Source organism: Leopardus geoffroyi, chromosome C1 (assembly GCF_018350155.1).
Source record: "Leopardus geoffroyi isolate Oge1 chromosome C1, O.geoffroyi_Oge1_pat1.0, whole genome shotgun sequence".
Taxonomy (NCBI): domain Eukaryota; kingdom Metazoa; phylum Chordata; class Mammalia; order Carnivora; family Felidae; genus Leopardus; species Leopardus geoffroyi.
In genome coordinates, this window is record NC_059328.1 from 125,171,453 (window position 1) to 125,187,863 (window position 16,411).

Genomic DNA, 16,411 nt, shown 5'->3' on the forward strand with positions numbered 1-16,411 from the left:
GCTACTGTGATAAGAGCGAGCCCATGTCCAGCTCGCTGCACGAGAAGCCCCTCTTCCTATTCCCCCAAGAATATCTGGACAGTTTTAAAGAGTCAGGAGGAAAATCAAAGAGAGGATGTGGATCTGAAATCCAAACCTAGCTGAGTGTCAAAATAGGACTTTTTAAATAGTACGTTAATTCAGGTTCCTAACTCAGAAGACAAGTCAGAACAGTGAACATTTCTCCAGATACTCAATGGGAAAATATCCAGATAGGAACGGTTTCAATTTCAAAACATTCTTCTATACTTTCAAATTCCCAGAGAATGAATGAGCCTGGGTGTGTGAGCGCGTGCATATGGGGAGAGGGTGTAGGCAGGAGGGAACTAGACACTGTAAACAGCATGCACATATTAGAAATCTATAAATCGCAGAAAGGATCAGAGACAAAAAAAAAAAAAAAGTGGGCTTCCCCCTCCAGCACACCAGTTAATTAATAATTAAGTGTATAGTTTTCTATTAAAATTCCTAGGTCAGCCTCATAGTTTTTGGTATGGTTGGTTGCTTCTTATTTGAAAAAAAAAAAAATTCCAAACTCCCAGCAGAGGCAAAAAAAGGACTAGGCATTCACTATCTATTATCATCTATACGCTGGTGCCTGTTCTTAGACAAGGAGTCCTCTGCACCTACCCCGGCAACTTCAGCGCACTATAATTACTAGGAACAAACACATACTTGTGGCAGCCGAGAGAACCTGTGGAAACACCTAAACATCATCACCTCACTTTAAAAGGAAAGCAAGCTGTTTAAGCAAGAAAAACTGTTACAAGAGTTTACAAAACAAACAAACAAACAAAAAACAAACCCCACAGCTTACTTGTAGTTAGCTCTTCAGTCAATACATATCACAGTCCTGGAGACAGACACAGCCACGGCTCTCTCCAGCTAAAAATTTCCTCCCAAGTTTATCCTCTGTTTATTTTTGAAGCGTTAAAAGGCCGCACCAAGAGAACACGCTCAGTTTTCCTGCACATCCAAAGCAGCAGCAAAGTCCTGCAGCAAATTCGGAGCAAGTTTGCGGAGACTTGCTCCCCGGGCTGCGGCTCCGTGGTTGCTCCGAGCTTGTAAATACAAGCTCCGTGGACAAAGTCCCAAATGACATCACTGGCAGCTGCTTATTGTTGAGTCTTTATTAACTGACTGTCAAAAAGAAAGGAGGGGGTGGGGAGCGAGAGTATCTTTTCTGCAGCAAAGTCGGCATCTCGGGGCGGACTCCAGTGATACATGCTTAAATAATCCCATTGATTCAAATTTTCAAGAGCTTGGTTTTTCTCAGGTCAGAGCCTTTCTCCGGAAAAACACCCAGAATCGCCTCCACCAGTTGAGGCTGGATAAACTGGAGACGAGCAGGGAAAGTGTGCAATGCCAGCATGGCCCCGCAAAGTTGTTTACCCACCTGTTTCCAGTCTGCTCCAGAGTTTGATGATTCACAAATATGAACATTAGTTATGGCTTCTGTAGCCTGACAACTTTTATTGTGATATATACACCCAGCTCGTGTCTTTCTGAAATGTGTTATCCTGGGGTGCAACTCTTTTTAGACACACTCGAAAGTTTTTCAGCTTGTGGTAGAAGAAAGGGTTTCCTGAAATGAAGGCAAAATTTTGTGTATATGTGCAAACAGGATGCTGAAAGCTTTCTTTAGATTCTCAAAAAGAATTTTTTTAATGTCATTTTAATTCCAGTGTCGTTAACATACAACGTTACATTAGTTTCAGGTGTACAATATAGTGATTCAACACTTCCATATGTTAGGGCTTATCAAGATAAATGTATGCCTAATTTTCTTCACCTATTTCACCGGATTCTCAACATTTTTTTTTTTTTCAACGTTTATTTATTTTTGGGACAGAGAGAGACAGAGCATGAACGGGGGAGGGGCAGAGAGAGAGGGAGACACAGAATCGGAAACAGGCTCCAGGCTCTGAGCCATCAGCCCAGAGCCCGACGCGGGGCTCGAACTCACGGACCGCGAGATCGTGACCTGGCTGAAGTCGGACGCTTAACCGACTGCGCCACCCAGGCGCCCCCGGATTCTCAACATTTTAATGACCTACCTGTACCACCCCCATCGGGCCCCCCCAAAAGTAACCTTTGCCAGGTATCTGTAATAGTCTCATGGAGTACTGTAAGCCCCAGTCACTTCTAACTAGCAAGATAAAAATGGGCATTTTCCTGCCTGTTTTCCACTCTCTCATGGAAGCTCTTCTGTCAGCTGGTTCTTACCGTTTTTTTATAGTTCTCTCCCCACCCACCCCACCCCCACCTGGGGAAATCCACAAATCCTCCACCAAGTCTCTGTCATGAAGCTCAACACTCTAGACCACTGTTCTTCCTTCCTCTGAAGTGCTATAATGATGCTGACTATTTATATTTATTTGCAGCTTTTTATATACTGACTTATATTTTTAGCTTGTTTTGTAGCCATCTGTGTTCCGTCTCCCCAACCCAGTTTGAAAGGTCTTTGAGGGCAACCATTGTGTTGTGTTATTTGTTTATACCCAAATAGCCTGCCATAGTCAATCTTAAACAGAAACAGGGGGTGCGCGGCGGGGGTGGAGACTAAGAAGGGAGGCAGGAATAAGGTTGGCAGATTCCATGGAATGGGTGTATATTTAGATTAAACACTCTCCTGGCCCTTGGGAAACAATGACCTCACATCTCACTACTTCCCCACAGTGGATGCTCAGTGCATGTCCAAAAATTATTTTTTCAAAGAGCAGCAGTTGATTTGGTAGGATATCAAGGCCCCAAAATATTCTACTTTCATATAGGAGTCACTCGAGGTACCTGAGTGGCTCAGTCAGTTAAGCTGACTTTGGCTCAGGTCATGATCTCACAGTTCGTGGGTTCAAGCCCCGCAGCAGGCTCTGTGCCAACAGCTTGGTGTCTGGAGCCTGCTTTGAATTCTGTGTTTCCCTCTCTCTCTGCCCCTCCCTCACTCACACTCTGTCTGCCTCTCAAAAATAAAAAAAATAAACATTAAAAAAATTTTAAAAAAGGATGTACCTAAAGATTTTCTAGGTACAAACCCTTAGAGCCAGCAGTTCCACTTTGCCAGAATGAGCCCACCACTACATTCACAAAAGAGCCCCAGGATATAAGCTCAAAAATGTTCTGTGCAGCATTATTTGTAACCCAATAAAATACAGATAACTTAAATATCCATCAATATGAGAAAAGGTAAATATAGAAATGATGGTACATGCACAGTACAGAAAACTTAGAAAGGGATGAAAATATTTGAGGTAATTGGGCATGTACTGATAGGGAAAGAAGTAGTTGCTTGCTGAATGAATAAAGCAAACTGCAGTATAGAATGTAGTGTGTGATGGAGGAATTATACAAATTATTAACAGGGGTTACCCTTGGGGAGTCGGATAGGGGAATTTTTATTTTTGTATGCTTATGTGTGGTCTGATTTTTTTTTAATGAGCATATTCCACTTCTGTTATTAAAAGGATAATACTAGTATAGGATTGTACAATTTTCAAAATAAATCACAAGGAGAAAATAGCTAGTTTTTCAACAAACTATATAATAGCTAGTTTTTCAACATATGTATATGATTACATATAGTAGGTAATCACTACAGATCTATTGATGGAACACATTTTCGGAGTCTCTGTGAGGCTACAGCAGCACACGTGGGGATGGAATGGGGTTAAGAAGACACAGAACCAGACACTGGATTTTCCTTCCTGATCAAATGACCGACACCGCCCCCCCCCGCCCCGCCTCCTTGCCATTACATTAGAGAACTGGTTTGAAAACCTCTCAGACTCTGTCCACCTTAAGCAATGATTAAAGTTAAGTGCTCAGAACATAAAGTGCTGACCTTTCTGTTGTGCAACTGCTATTTGACAAATGGAATTTTAAGGTAAGACAAGTATGAACCTCTTTGGTGCCGTTCGCTGGTTGCTAGCAAGCACAGAGGGAAAGTCAGAAAGCTTGTAAGGGCATAGGTTTGCCAAGCTCCTTGTCATGGCTGGTCTAACATTAAGGAACTCTCCAGAGGAAGGTTAGAAAAGTCTAACCCACAAAGAGTCTTCAGAGCTTTGTTAAGGACTCTAGGCTTTGAAATTCAGTGGCCTGGGGTGATGGCATAATGCACAGGTCTGTCTCCTCTACACAAGGCCTACATGACCTCTATAACTGAAACCCTCAGGCATAAGCCCTGCATTAGATACTACGCTTTTCTTTAGGGGGAAAATGTCCAATAGAAAGGATGACTGAAAATTTCCACCAAAGTAAGAGAAGTTTTTCAAAGCACTATTTCCATTCCCCTAGAGAAAGCACGTTGGAGTCTTATCTTACTTCCTAGTGAGAAGATATCTTATATCTGTAATAATTTCAAGAAAAGGAAAGTACAGCCCACATTTCCTGCATGTTTTTATTTTGCTATGATCCACACATTATACGAACCTGAGGACAGATTCTGTTTAAATGCTCATGGGGAGCCCTTTAGGTGTGATAGTGTCACACTTTCCCAAGTGAGAGTTAAAGACAATTATTTAACTTGACTTACAACTTAGTATAAAAATAAATAAGGGAAAGATGATGGTGGGGGGCTGTCTTCTCCACCTCTACCAGGTGATCATTAACGCTGCTGCCCAAATTACCTCACGTGCTAAGATGCTTAGCTCACCTCCCGTTTCAGGGCCTTCTCAACCCCATTCAGGCAATCCCCTCTCTCCCATGAGGCTTGCCCTCACCCATGGAAGACTGCCAGGCGGTGTTATAACAGGCATACGAATGTGTATTTATCTGCTCCATTTTCAAAAGTCTGGTGCTGTATTGTTCATGATTGAGTGTTTTCTGGAAAATCCCTGAAGTCAGAGATGGTAATCAGATCCACAAGGTGTGAAATAGAGCCCAGAGGTCCCTGAGAGATGCTTGCTGGTGATGGTCATGTAATATTGGTGACCTACCAAGACTATCATCACAGGTTTCTATCTCCAGTGTCTGATTTCCCCTCCCTCTGCCTCTTATACCCAGAAAAAAGTATAACTACCGCCATTTATTAAGCATTTATGTGTTCTATTTGCATTAAATGCATTATCTAATTTGCCTTTAAAATAACCCAATGAGTTACATACTATTATTATCACTTCCTTTCTACAACTAAGGAAACCAAGGCCCAGACAGATGTGTTACTTAAGTAATCTGACTACAGTCACACAAATAGTAAGAGGTAGAGCCACCATTTCAGTTCAGGTCTGCCTGACCTTCCAGTGTCCTGGGGTGGGCTAGATTCCCCTGAGGATTATAAATATTGAGAAGAGATTTGATAAACCAATATTAACAAAGACAAATTGTCTTTCAGTACACCTTTGACTTGAATCTTTAGACATTCAGTACACCTTTAGACTGGAATCTCAAACTAGTGTGACTTCTGCTCCTTCCCATAACTCAGCTGTTCTGCTTAGCTTTTAGAGGACATACGGTGTAGGCCTCAAAGACAAGTGCCAAGACCATGGGAATCACACTCATGAAACTTATCCCCAGAGCATCACCTTGGAGTAAATTCTCCATGCCCTTACAGATGGGCAATATCCAATTGTGAGGAGAAAATGCTGAAGAGCAGGCATTTAAGTGTGTTCTTATTTCCCTTTACACAGAGCCTTCAGTAACTCACAAACTTTTGCTCTGATATCTTTTGTTTCTTGTGGAGCTAACAGTTCTACCAATGCTTAAGAATAGCCTGTTGCCAGTTAGTCTACCCCACAAAAGTTAATCTGATCAGAAATAGGAAGCAGAAGAGAATTTAGAAGGAGTAACACTTCAATATTCAAATCAGCATGGCTTTTTAAAAATTTTTTAAAGGTTATTTATTTTTAAGAGAGAGACAGAGCATAAACGGGAGAGGGGCAGAGAAAGACAGTGACACAGAATCTCAAGCAGACTCCAGGCTCTGAGATGTCAGCACAGAGCCCAATGCAGGGCTCAAACTCATGGACCTCGATATCATGACCTAAGCGGAAGTCGGATGCTAAACCAACTGAGCCACCCAGGTGCCCCATCAGCATGGCTTTTCAGGTAAGTCTCGAGGGGCCCTGGAATCTGCATGTTGGGGAAGTGGCCCACATCATTTTCATGCAGGTGGTTAAGCTTTAAGAAGCACTGACTATAACAAGAGAAATGAATATAAGACTTCTGGTCTACAACCAGACATTGATAAAGACGAAGGAGCTTTGTCCAGGTTCCTTAGGAAAGAGCACTGTGATCAACAAGCAAATTCTTGGTAACCATTAGTGACATGAATCACATCTGGCACAAAGTTGGTACACAAAGTGTGACTCGGAAGAGACAAAACAGGTGCCGCACTGATGGCCCCAAACACACAGTCGGATAAAAACATTTTCAGGCTTGGGGCGCCTGGGTGGCGCAGTCGGTTAAGCGTCCGACTTCAGCCAGGTCACGATCTCGCGGTCCGTGAGTTCGAGCCCCGCGTCAGGCTCTGGCTGATGGCTCAGAGCCTGGAGCCTGTTTCCGATTCTGTGTCTCCCTCTCTCTCTGCCCCTCCCCCGTTCATGCTCTGTCTCTCTCTGTCCCAAAAATAAATAAAACGTTGAAAAAAAAAATTTAAAAAAAAAAAACATTTTCAGGCTTTAATCGCGACAGATGTTACAACAGCCTCCATATGTAAACAAAAACAAGAGTAAACCATGAAAAGTGTGAAGTCCGAAAAAGTTCAGATTACTCTCACAACAACTGCTTTGATACGTTTCATGATAAATCAAGCTTCAAATCTACAAACGCCTTTTTCCTCACTGGGGGAAAGGGAGTTCACTTGCTGGTACCCTCAACTTGCATGTAATCTATTGAGTTGTTGACATTATTGGGGCACCAGGGACCTCTGGAGAGGGGCTGATGTAGTCAACATTTGCTGAAAAAGGAGGTGAAGGGGAAAGATGTAAAATTTGACCTACTATGAAAATTTGTCCTGGAAATAGGGTGCTAGCCCCCCACACCTTTGCTTTCCCACCTAGCTCAGGCTCTATCTAGGTCCAGCCACAGAGGAAGAGCAAGGGTTAATGTGCCTCAGGCATGAGAAGCCTTTTGATGAAAGGCCCTATGTAAGTATAAAGTATCACCATGAAGTTGGAGGATTTTATTTCAGCCTCTTCATTGTGTTGTTGACAGTGCATACTGTGAGTTTGACATTTTTAACTACTTTGCTTGCCCCAAATAAAAAGGGCTGGGCTGGAGGAGGTGGGAAAAGAGGAGGGGGAGGGGAGCCATATTCTCCCCCTAACTTGGATTTTACACGAATCTGACGTGTAGCATTAAAGTCCAGTTTGCCAGCCGAGTCCCACAATGCTACCTCAGAGATTTATGTAAATTCATTAAACTGCAAGATGCAAGTTGCATTCCTTTTAATCTGAGAACAGAGTCCTGAAACCAGAGCCTGAAGGAGGCCTCTAGGGACATGGCTGTCTATACACTGAGAAAGCAACTGATTTTGTGGCCTGTGGGGATTGTCTAAATAAAGAGACCCTGAGTTCGATTTTCACCAGATACAGAGAGGCCATTAAAATCAGTGATAGCCCTAAGGGAAGGAAGAAGGTGGAGATAGCCACCTGGTAGATGTGTGAGACCCGGATTATTGTGTCATTAGTGCCTTTAATAAAGTCTACCCTGGATGGCATGACAGCTCCTCGTGGTTCCTAAAACACTGGGGCTCTGGCACCCAATAGCACCTGCCCCCACTCCACATACGAGCCCCTGACAACAGCCCTGGGATGCAAAAAAGAAAGGCTGATAACAGGGTAGGGCGCCCCAGTGAGGAGGCAGGATGGGTTCTCAAGAGGACAGACTCCCAGGCTCTGGAATCCCTGCCTGCATTTGCCCAAATGGCCAGCAGAGCCTTGGGCTGTTGGGCCTCCCCCCGCCCCCCACCCTAGGCCCCAGAATTCCTACTTTCATGCTGACAAAGGATTTTAAGTAAAGAAGACAAAAGTGGGTGTGCTGGAAGAAAGGCAAGTCAGGGGTCTGTTGAAAGTATGGGATGGAAGAGGGGTGTAGCTTTCTTCTTTCTTCTTCCCCTCACCTTTGGAAGTATGCACACACATACACACAAACATACAGGCAACAAGAGTTCTTTTCTCTGATGGCCTGATATGTTAGGTTCCAGAAACACCTTATTTTTGTGTCAAGTATTCCTCAATGGCCCTTTAGAAAAGGCACCCTTACAGATCAGAGAGAGAGAGGGAGAGAGAGAGCGCAGCAACTCGCTCCACAGTCTGTCTCCAATCAGACATCCCTGGGAAGTCAACAGAAGTGGCAGAAACAGAGGGGTGGAAACAGAAGAGAGCTGATCACTCAGGTGCAAAGAACACCTGTGGAAACCTGGGCCGAGGCTCCAGGGGATGTGTCAGGCTGGGCTTTGCCCCAGGTGGGCTTTTACAGGTCCAGGGCAAGCACTGTCCTCTTGCCCTCTTGCCCTTGTGAAGAGAAGTGGTCACCACGCAAGCAGGGATGATGCACATTTAGCATATCTCCCCAGAGAGGACGTGCCTATTCTTTCCTCCTATTCCCAGGCAAAGCTCACTCTGGTGTCTAGAAACCATTCTTTGTGCAGGAAACCACACTGTACTAGGATCCTCCATAATTGCCCTGAGGAATCAGAAGGCCTGCGGGACCTAACTCCGCAGATAATAGAGCCCCTCAGCTCCATTGTCACTGCTGGTTTAAACTTTATACTTTAAATAAATCCAGGGGGTTGTTTTAAGACAGATTAAGCTGTTTCTGGGTACAATAATCTATTGTTAAACCTAAAAATCAACCAGTGGGGAAATTATTTTAAAGTATAGCCTTCCTCATAACAAAGAAGAATACCAATTCATTTTCTTGGTTATCATTTATTATTTTGACTGATCATAATAACATGAGTCTTATCAGTGTAGGTCATGAGAGGCTAATGTTAGGTTAAAAACACTTATGATATGGCTAATACCTTCTGAATAAATATAAAAATGATAAATTCCTTGGGGTGCCTGGGTGGCTCAGTCGGTTAAATGTCTGACTCTTGACTTTGACTCAGGTCATGATGTCATGGTTCATGGGACTGAGTCCCACATCAGACTGCACTAATGGTGCATGCCTGCTTGGGATTCTATCTCTCCCTCTCTCTCTCCGTCCCTCTCCCACTTGCTCTCTGTCTCTCTCAAAATAACTAAGTAAACATTTTTTTTAATGATAAATTCCTTGTTTGTATAGGAAGGGTATGGGTATTATAATAAGGAGCATTTAGAATGCTATTTTAGCAATAGGATACTTTTGAAATAAAATCTTCAGTAGCATTTGGTTACATAAAACAGTTTTAGGATGGTAGCCCTAATGTCCCGCAGCCCATCCTGCCAGACATCTCCCACTCCTACCTGCCGAAAAGAGCAGAAAAGGGACACGTATTTATAGGCAGGGCCAAATAAATTGAACTCAAGTACGTTATTCTTTGCCTGTCTGCTCCACCCCTTATTGACCCTTGCTCTCTGAACTCTTTTGACCCAGAGCCTCTGCAGCACCCAGTTTAGCACTTAATTATACACAGCAAGGACTTCTGTGTTCACATTTGCTTTCGATAAGCCACTGTTATCTCTCAATCAAGTTGGTGTCATCTTGACTCAGAGACCACATTCTAGACTTCGTAGTTAGCAGGGCGTTAGGCGTGAGGCCTAAAAAGTAAGGACAAGCAGGTGGATTTGACCAAACAGGGGATGCCAGTCACAGACTTGAATGGGTGCCAGGGAAGCAGGAAGGCAAGTTATCAGCACCTCACATGAGGAAACTTGACAGTTTTTCTTCTTTTTCTACTCTCTTTTCCTTCTTCAGCTCCCCCTCTTCCGAGCTACATGGCAGATGTAGATCATCATACCTCGCTGCTCCTCCAAGATGCAATCAGTGTAACTTAATAATGGTGAAAAATAGTTTTGGAGTCCAGAGAAAATAATATATTTTTGTCTAATAAATGTCATGTGATCTTGAGGACTATACCACGTCATTCATCTCTTAAATCACTATCTTTTTAATTTATTATTGAATCCTGTATCCTAGGCTGTATGCATATTTTGGAATCTGAACAACTATGAATACTCATGGAATATTCAGTGGGTGTCTAATGGTGGAAGTATAATAGAAAAATATTTGTGCCCCTGTTTTGAGGAAAATAAACTTAAAGTGGAGGGAGCCATTAGTCTAAGGGTGAGAGGTGGTAACAGATTACGTGTTAGAAACAGACAATAACACTTAGCTAATTGAGCATGATGCATGATGCACTAACCTCTTGGATACAAAGAAATTAAGTCATTAGTAGGGAGCCTACTTCCTCAATGGTATTGTTGACTAAGCATGAACTGTGTTTCACATGAGGTTAGAAAGTCCAAAGGTCACCATTAGTGAAACATATCAGCTCTTTAGGGCCTTTCTGTAGCACATTCCATATATTGGACATAAAGTAAGCAGATCTTGCTCTCGTTTCAGTGTAGAGACAAGATCAATCTCCACCAAAACTTTTTGGCCTTGGACTTGGATTAAGCAATCCTTAGAAAAGCACTCTCAGAGGCAGGTAATCTCCCCATTCCTTACACCAAACTTCCATGCCAGCACTAAGTGTCCAGTCCCCAGGAGAGACTCATTCACTCTGGGATGGGTGGGTGGTGGATAAGCCAGACATCAGTTTTGGGTGGAAGTGGGCTTCTTACTACCTTTGAAATACATATTCGATCTCTGGTGAGAGATAAGAGAGGAAAGAAGGAAAGGATACTCCAGAAGCAATGAGGTGAGGGCAGGTGTAGAGGAGGCTCCAGGATTGTTCTGTAATGCACATGGGTATGAGAGCATCGCAGTCTGGACTGAAGACACTGGCTCAGGGTCTGGCCTGACCAGTAAGGCAACAGAAGTATTCAGGTGCATGATGGCATTTAGCTCTGGATTGTATCCTCAATTTATTGCCTCTTTTACCATTTTCCATTCTTTCCCTATCCTCAGCAGTGTTTTCGAAAAAATTTTCTCTTTTAATTCACTGTCCTCATGTTCCATTTCCTTTTGATCTCTATTTGCTGCCAAGTACATGTGAAGCAAGTTTCTCAACTCCCTGCCCATCCCCCAACTTCCTACCCATCCACGTCCATGGCTTCAGTTGTAAGTCCATAAGATGCCTTGGGAAAGGTTTTGTTTGACCCACATAGAATCCAAGTTTAGCACTAAAAGTCAAACATGCTGGGAAACCCCTTGGTCTAGGCACACCAAGAGGGTTGATCACCCTAAACCCATCCAATTTCTATTAGCAACTTCCCAAAATCTATTTTTAAAAAAAGGCTAAGTAGAAACAGTGTGTTTCCATACAAGCCACCCAACACTCCCAAATTGCTTCCATCAGCCCCTTCCGTGTAAAGATTCTGCATGGCTTCCTCTATTTCCTGCTGAGTCCCACTTCCTACAGCAACATAAACCTCTGCTCTAGTCTTGTGTTTCCATCTTCCTGGCCACCCTTCCTTCCTTCAGCAGTATCCCTTACCCTTGGACAACCTCTTTTCTTCCCACACCCATCTTAATAAAAGACATCTGGCCAAATTCTGAACTCTTTACAAAGAAACACTGTGGCATGTCCTCCAGGGAAGGCCTCGTCTTTCAATCTGGAACTCAACTTGTGGAGGATGCTAGCTTGTGGTTCCCAGACCCCTCCTCAAGCAGCACAGGGCCTCCAGCTGCCACCTCCTTCAGGATTTGTCTTGTCCAAGGGACCATCCTTCCCAAAGTGGCCCATATCCAGTTGCTGATCCATATAAGAACATAAAGGCCAGGGAATGTGAGCTGATTCACTCCATGGGCCATATGCATTTGACAGCTGTCCAGAGGGCTGGCTGAGGCTTCGTGAGATTGGCATCACAGTTCACCTTCTCCTTGTGTCCAGTCCACATTCTTCCCTTCCCTTCTGTGGGTACCTACCCTAATCAACTCCCTCCACCCTGCAACCTGTATTCTAACCCAATCAATACAGGCTCTATCTCAATTTCAGCTTCTAGAAAGCCCAACCTGTGTTATAGCCTCAAACCTTATGAATTTTAAGTACAAATGGGGAAAGAATGTGTGGTTTCTGCAGAGTCCTCAATAAAACCGGTTTTCTTAGATAACTATGACACTGAATCAGGGTGAGAAACCACAATCTGGAAAGCCACAGGATATGCTCCAGTACAGAAGGAACCCAACAGATCATATGAAAAGAAACACACTTAAAGCAGAGTAGAAGCTTGAATAATTAAAGAAACTACATAAGGTCAAATAATAATAGCAGTAACTATAATGACCATAAACACTAACATAGCACTTAGGATGTGCCAAATGCCTCTCACGCCACTTTAAATGTCTTCGCTCAGTTAAGCTTCACCACGGTTATGTGATTCAAGTCCTTTCATTATACTAATTTTACAGTGAGGAAACTGAGGCACACATAGGTTGAAGAGCTTGCTCAAACTTGCACAGCTAGTGAGTGGGCAGAGCTAGGATTTTGACTCAAGGAGCTGGCTCCAAAGCCTCCACCCAAACTAGATATGATGTGAAAGCAGTTAGATGTACTCCATGTATTTATGGACACTAAAGCAAGGGGAACCAGTGAGAAATCAGGCAATGGGGAACTTGAAAAAAAACAGGACTCAGAGGGACAGGTCAGATGGAACATGACAACCAAAAATGACAGCAGAGACCTCAATTCTCTAGCCAGATTCTAGCCTGGCCTTTATCCTTTCTTTATAGGGTAGGAGGTCAGCTCAGGGTTGACCAGTGTAAGAACATGTGTGAAGGCAGATAAGTGGGTATACCTAGCTAGAGTAAAGGATTTGAATGCAGAAATGCAGACAGCTCTTAACAGAAATAGGAAATAAAACTGCCTCAGTGGAAGGGAAACAAGTGATAAGGCTAATGCCCTCATCCCACTCATGGCAATAAACACTACCCTCCATCATCAATAAGCTACATCAATACTTTGATGACCTTCCTTTTTCCCTAGATAAGGAAATCCTCTATTTTTTTTAATGTTTATTTATTTTTGACAGAGTAAGAGAGAGAGAGACAGAGCATGAGTGGGGGAGGGGCAGAGAGAGAGGGAGACACAATCTGAAACAGGCTTCAGTCTCTGAGCTGTCAGCACAGAGCCCGACGCAAGGCTCGAACCCATGAATTGTGAAATCATGACCTCAGCTGAAGTCAGATGCTTAATCGACTAAGCCACCCAGGCGCCCTGGAAATCCTCTATGTTAAACTGAGATACACTCGGCCCCAATTTCAAACCTCCATGTCTATATCCCAGTGGGTTTCATATATATACTTTTTTCTCCCCATTATGGTTCCACCATGTAAAAACAATTCTTTTATCTCCCAGAAATATGGGATAAACAAGACCATAAGTATTTTTGGTTTCTGCGCATGTCAACACAAAAAAACAGAGATTAAATTGTTGTCTTTCCCTTTTCTATCCAACTCTGCTGCTGCAGAGAAACCAGACAAACCAGTGAGCCCACTGCCAACAACACATCAGTCACAAGTTACAGGTGCAAGCCATGGGTTCCTTCCCTGACACTCAGGAGGCCAAAGTTTCCTGGCTTCCCCTAGCGACCTGTTTGCTTGCCCACAAGCTACTGCTAAGTTGGGATGACTCCAGTCATTGCTGCCTCTCAGATGAATTTTTAAACCACATTCTTCCTTCTACCTCTCTGTAGGAGGGAAGAGAAAAAGGTGAAGATACATAAATTTTTAAAAAATCCTACACTGCAAATTACTAATATTCCAAGTCTTTGGTCAAGCAGGATCTAAATTTTTGTACCTCTGTTTCTCTGTGCTGTGTGTATTATTCAGATGGATGTGGAAAATCGAACCCCATGCGAGATGCACAGAAGGGAAAATAGCTATTTTCTCTTTTACCATGGAAACCCTGTGCACCATGGGGTGCTAAGAAGAAATGAACAGCTTTAATAACTTGGGGGGATGGCTGCCTCTACCTTAGCCAGCATAATAGAGTTACGGTACAGCATAAATCACAGGGTCTAAAGCAAGCTGTCTCTTGAAGGCCCAGGGAAGCCTCTTACTCACTTAGAACAAATCAGCATGGTTTATTTCCAGGACAGGGTAAGCATTTCCCCCACAAGCTTGAATCACCTCTCTGTACCTTAGAATGCTCAGTGTGCAGGTCTTCAGAGGTAAGGGAACATTGTGGATCACATTTGCATGTGATGCTTGCATCCCGAATACACAATCACATCATGAAAAATAATAGATATTATTTTTTAGGATCATGATTCAGGCATATGTGCAAATACATGAATATATGACCCATCCAGAGTGTGTAATCAGTATAAATAGTTTAAAGTCAACCTCTCTCTCTCTCTCTCTCACACACACACACATACACAGAGTTTTAGAAATAAATAGTTTTAACCTCAATAACAATTTGCAATCAGTTATTAAAAAGCTCAGTTGACATCATGTTTCTCCCCACCTTCTTCCTCTCTCCCTTCCTCTTGCCCGTCCTTCTCATATGATTCAAGTCAAGAAGAACTTAATAATATCCACATTAGCCCCTAACACTTACTCTTTTTCAGAACTCTGTTTCACATGGAATGACCTCATCCCAAGTTAATCCTCCATTGCTGCTAAAATAAATCTGTATTGAATGAGAACATTTGTTTTCCTGTCTTCAATATGAGTTTAAAAAAATTAAAAAGTAAACGCGGGAAGGAAACGTCTCACATACATCTGGGCTCCCGGTGAATAGTATCAAAATGCTACACGCTTGTAAGACACGGCTAGAGATGCTTATCTAATTGGATGTCTGTACTTCTTCCCTTTCCCGGTCCACTTTCTGCTGTGCAAAATTCTTCCTATGGAGAGTGAGCCCATTTTATTGGAACCCACTGGCTAACTTAGGTCCCTCTGTTCTGCTTGTGGGATCTCACTGGCTGCCCTGAGGCCCAGGTGTTAGTTTGGGAATGCATTCTCCCAGGGCAGGCATCTGGCCCTGGGTCCTTAGCAAACCAACTGTGACAGGTTCCTCCGACAGCTGCAATGGAAGCCTGAGCATCCAGGTGATTAAATAATACTGCTTTCTAGCCTGCTCATGTGTCTGGATCGGAGCCATTTCCCTGGAATGGGACTGAACGGCTCTCTGCTCAATGACCACAGCTTGGTATCTATGGGCTGAGGCTCCTCTGGAATTATGAAATATCCCTTATCTTTCCCCGCCACTCAGACCCATAGTTATCACAAACATGCCCTTGGAAATAGGAGATCCTCCATTTGCCTGAAATGGAGTTGAAATTCCATTTCTTCATTGTAAATAACTGTTAAATTTGATAGCTAGGCATTGAAAAGCAGAGGCCAATTCTAACACTGACTGGAAAATATTCTTTTCTTGCAATGCCAGGCATGCCCACGCAACACACATTTGACAACATGTGTACGCCAGATGAAGATACAGACCAAGAAAAGGGATACTCCGTGTGTTTCATTTACATTTTCCAAAGACACAACACCATGTCCTAGAGAAATAATTAAAAGACGGCTTTTTGGTGAAGTTTAATGCTTCTGATATGCAAATACCAGTGGCCTCCCATTGAATAAAAACACAAATCCACAGCAGGTGGTGGTTTAATTTAATGACAGCTAACTGCTACAAGGGGATCCTATAGACCAGTGATTTTTAACATGTGGTCTCTGGACCACAGCATCAGTGTCACCTGAGAGTCTATCAGAAATTCAGATTCTCAGGCCTACCCCCATCGACTGCATCAAACTCTGTGAGTGGGGCCCAGCAGTAGTTCAACAGCCTCCCAGGTGATTCCGATGTAAGAAAAGTTTGAGAACCACCATTCTAGGTGAAGCTGGTGCTTGATACGATCTAACCGAGGGAGTGGAAGGGTTGCTCTGAGGGCAAACATGCTCTCGAATAATCACTGGGTCTTAATCTACTCCTACTTCAGCTAGCTCTGATTCATGTTGCTGACTCTCTCCTAAAAGGTGCTACCACCAGGTAATTCTCTGCTCTCACACAATTATATCCCCCAATACACACAGGAGTAATGAGCTGGTGATTTGTTGCAACATGTGCAGCTCTACAGACATCCAGATGTATCCACTCACCATTAAGTCCTACTCAAAATTCCTCCAAGGCACAAACATAAATGTCCCCATTTTATAGATGGTGGAAATACAGGTTGCCAATGGTCTTTCAGTTACCACAAGATAAAAAGAGATCTGGGTTCACTCTTTGTTATAGCAAATAGCAGATTCCTAGTCTCTTGGTCCACTCAATCTGGTATAAAATCAAAAATCCAAAGACACTTTTCCAAGCCTCAACCACATAGGAGGTTGGGCTAGGGAT

The 16,411-nt window shown here is 43.2% G+C and overlaps 1 protein-coding gene across 4 annotated transcripts in view; it reads right to left on the reverse strand.

Moving 5' to 3' along the window:
• The window catches only part of NCKAP5 (NCK associated protein 5), a 976,326-nt gene that overhangs the window by 877,495 nt on the left and 82,420 nt on the right, over positions 1–16,411 (reverse strand). For 2 of the 4 annotated variants that reach the window (XM_045479573.1, XM_045479578.1), the window contains exon 1: positions 857–1,333. The exons of the other annotated variants lie outside the window; for them this stretch is intronic. The gene's annotated coding sequence lies outside the window, so the exon portion shown is untranslated. Of the gene's footprint in view, positions 1–856; positions 1,334–16,411 lie in introns of those variants that run through there. 4 annotated transcript variants of the gene reach the window in all.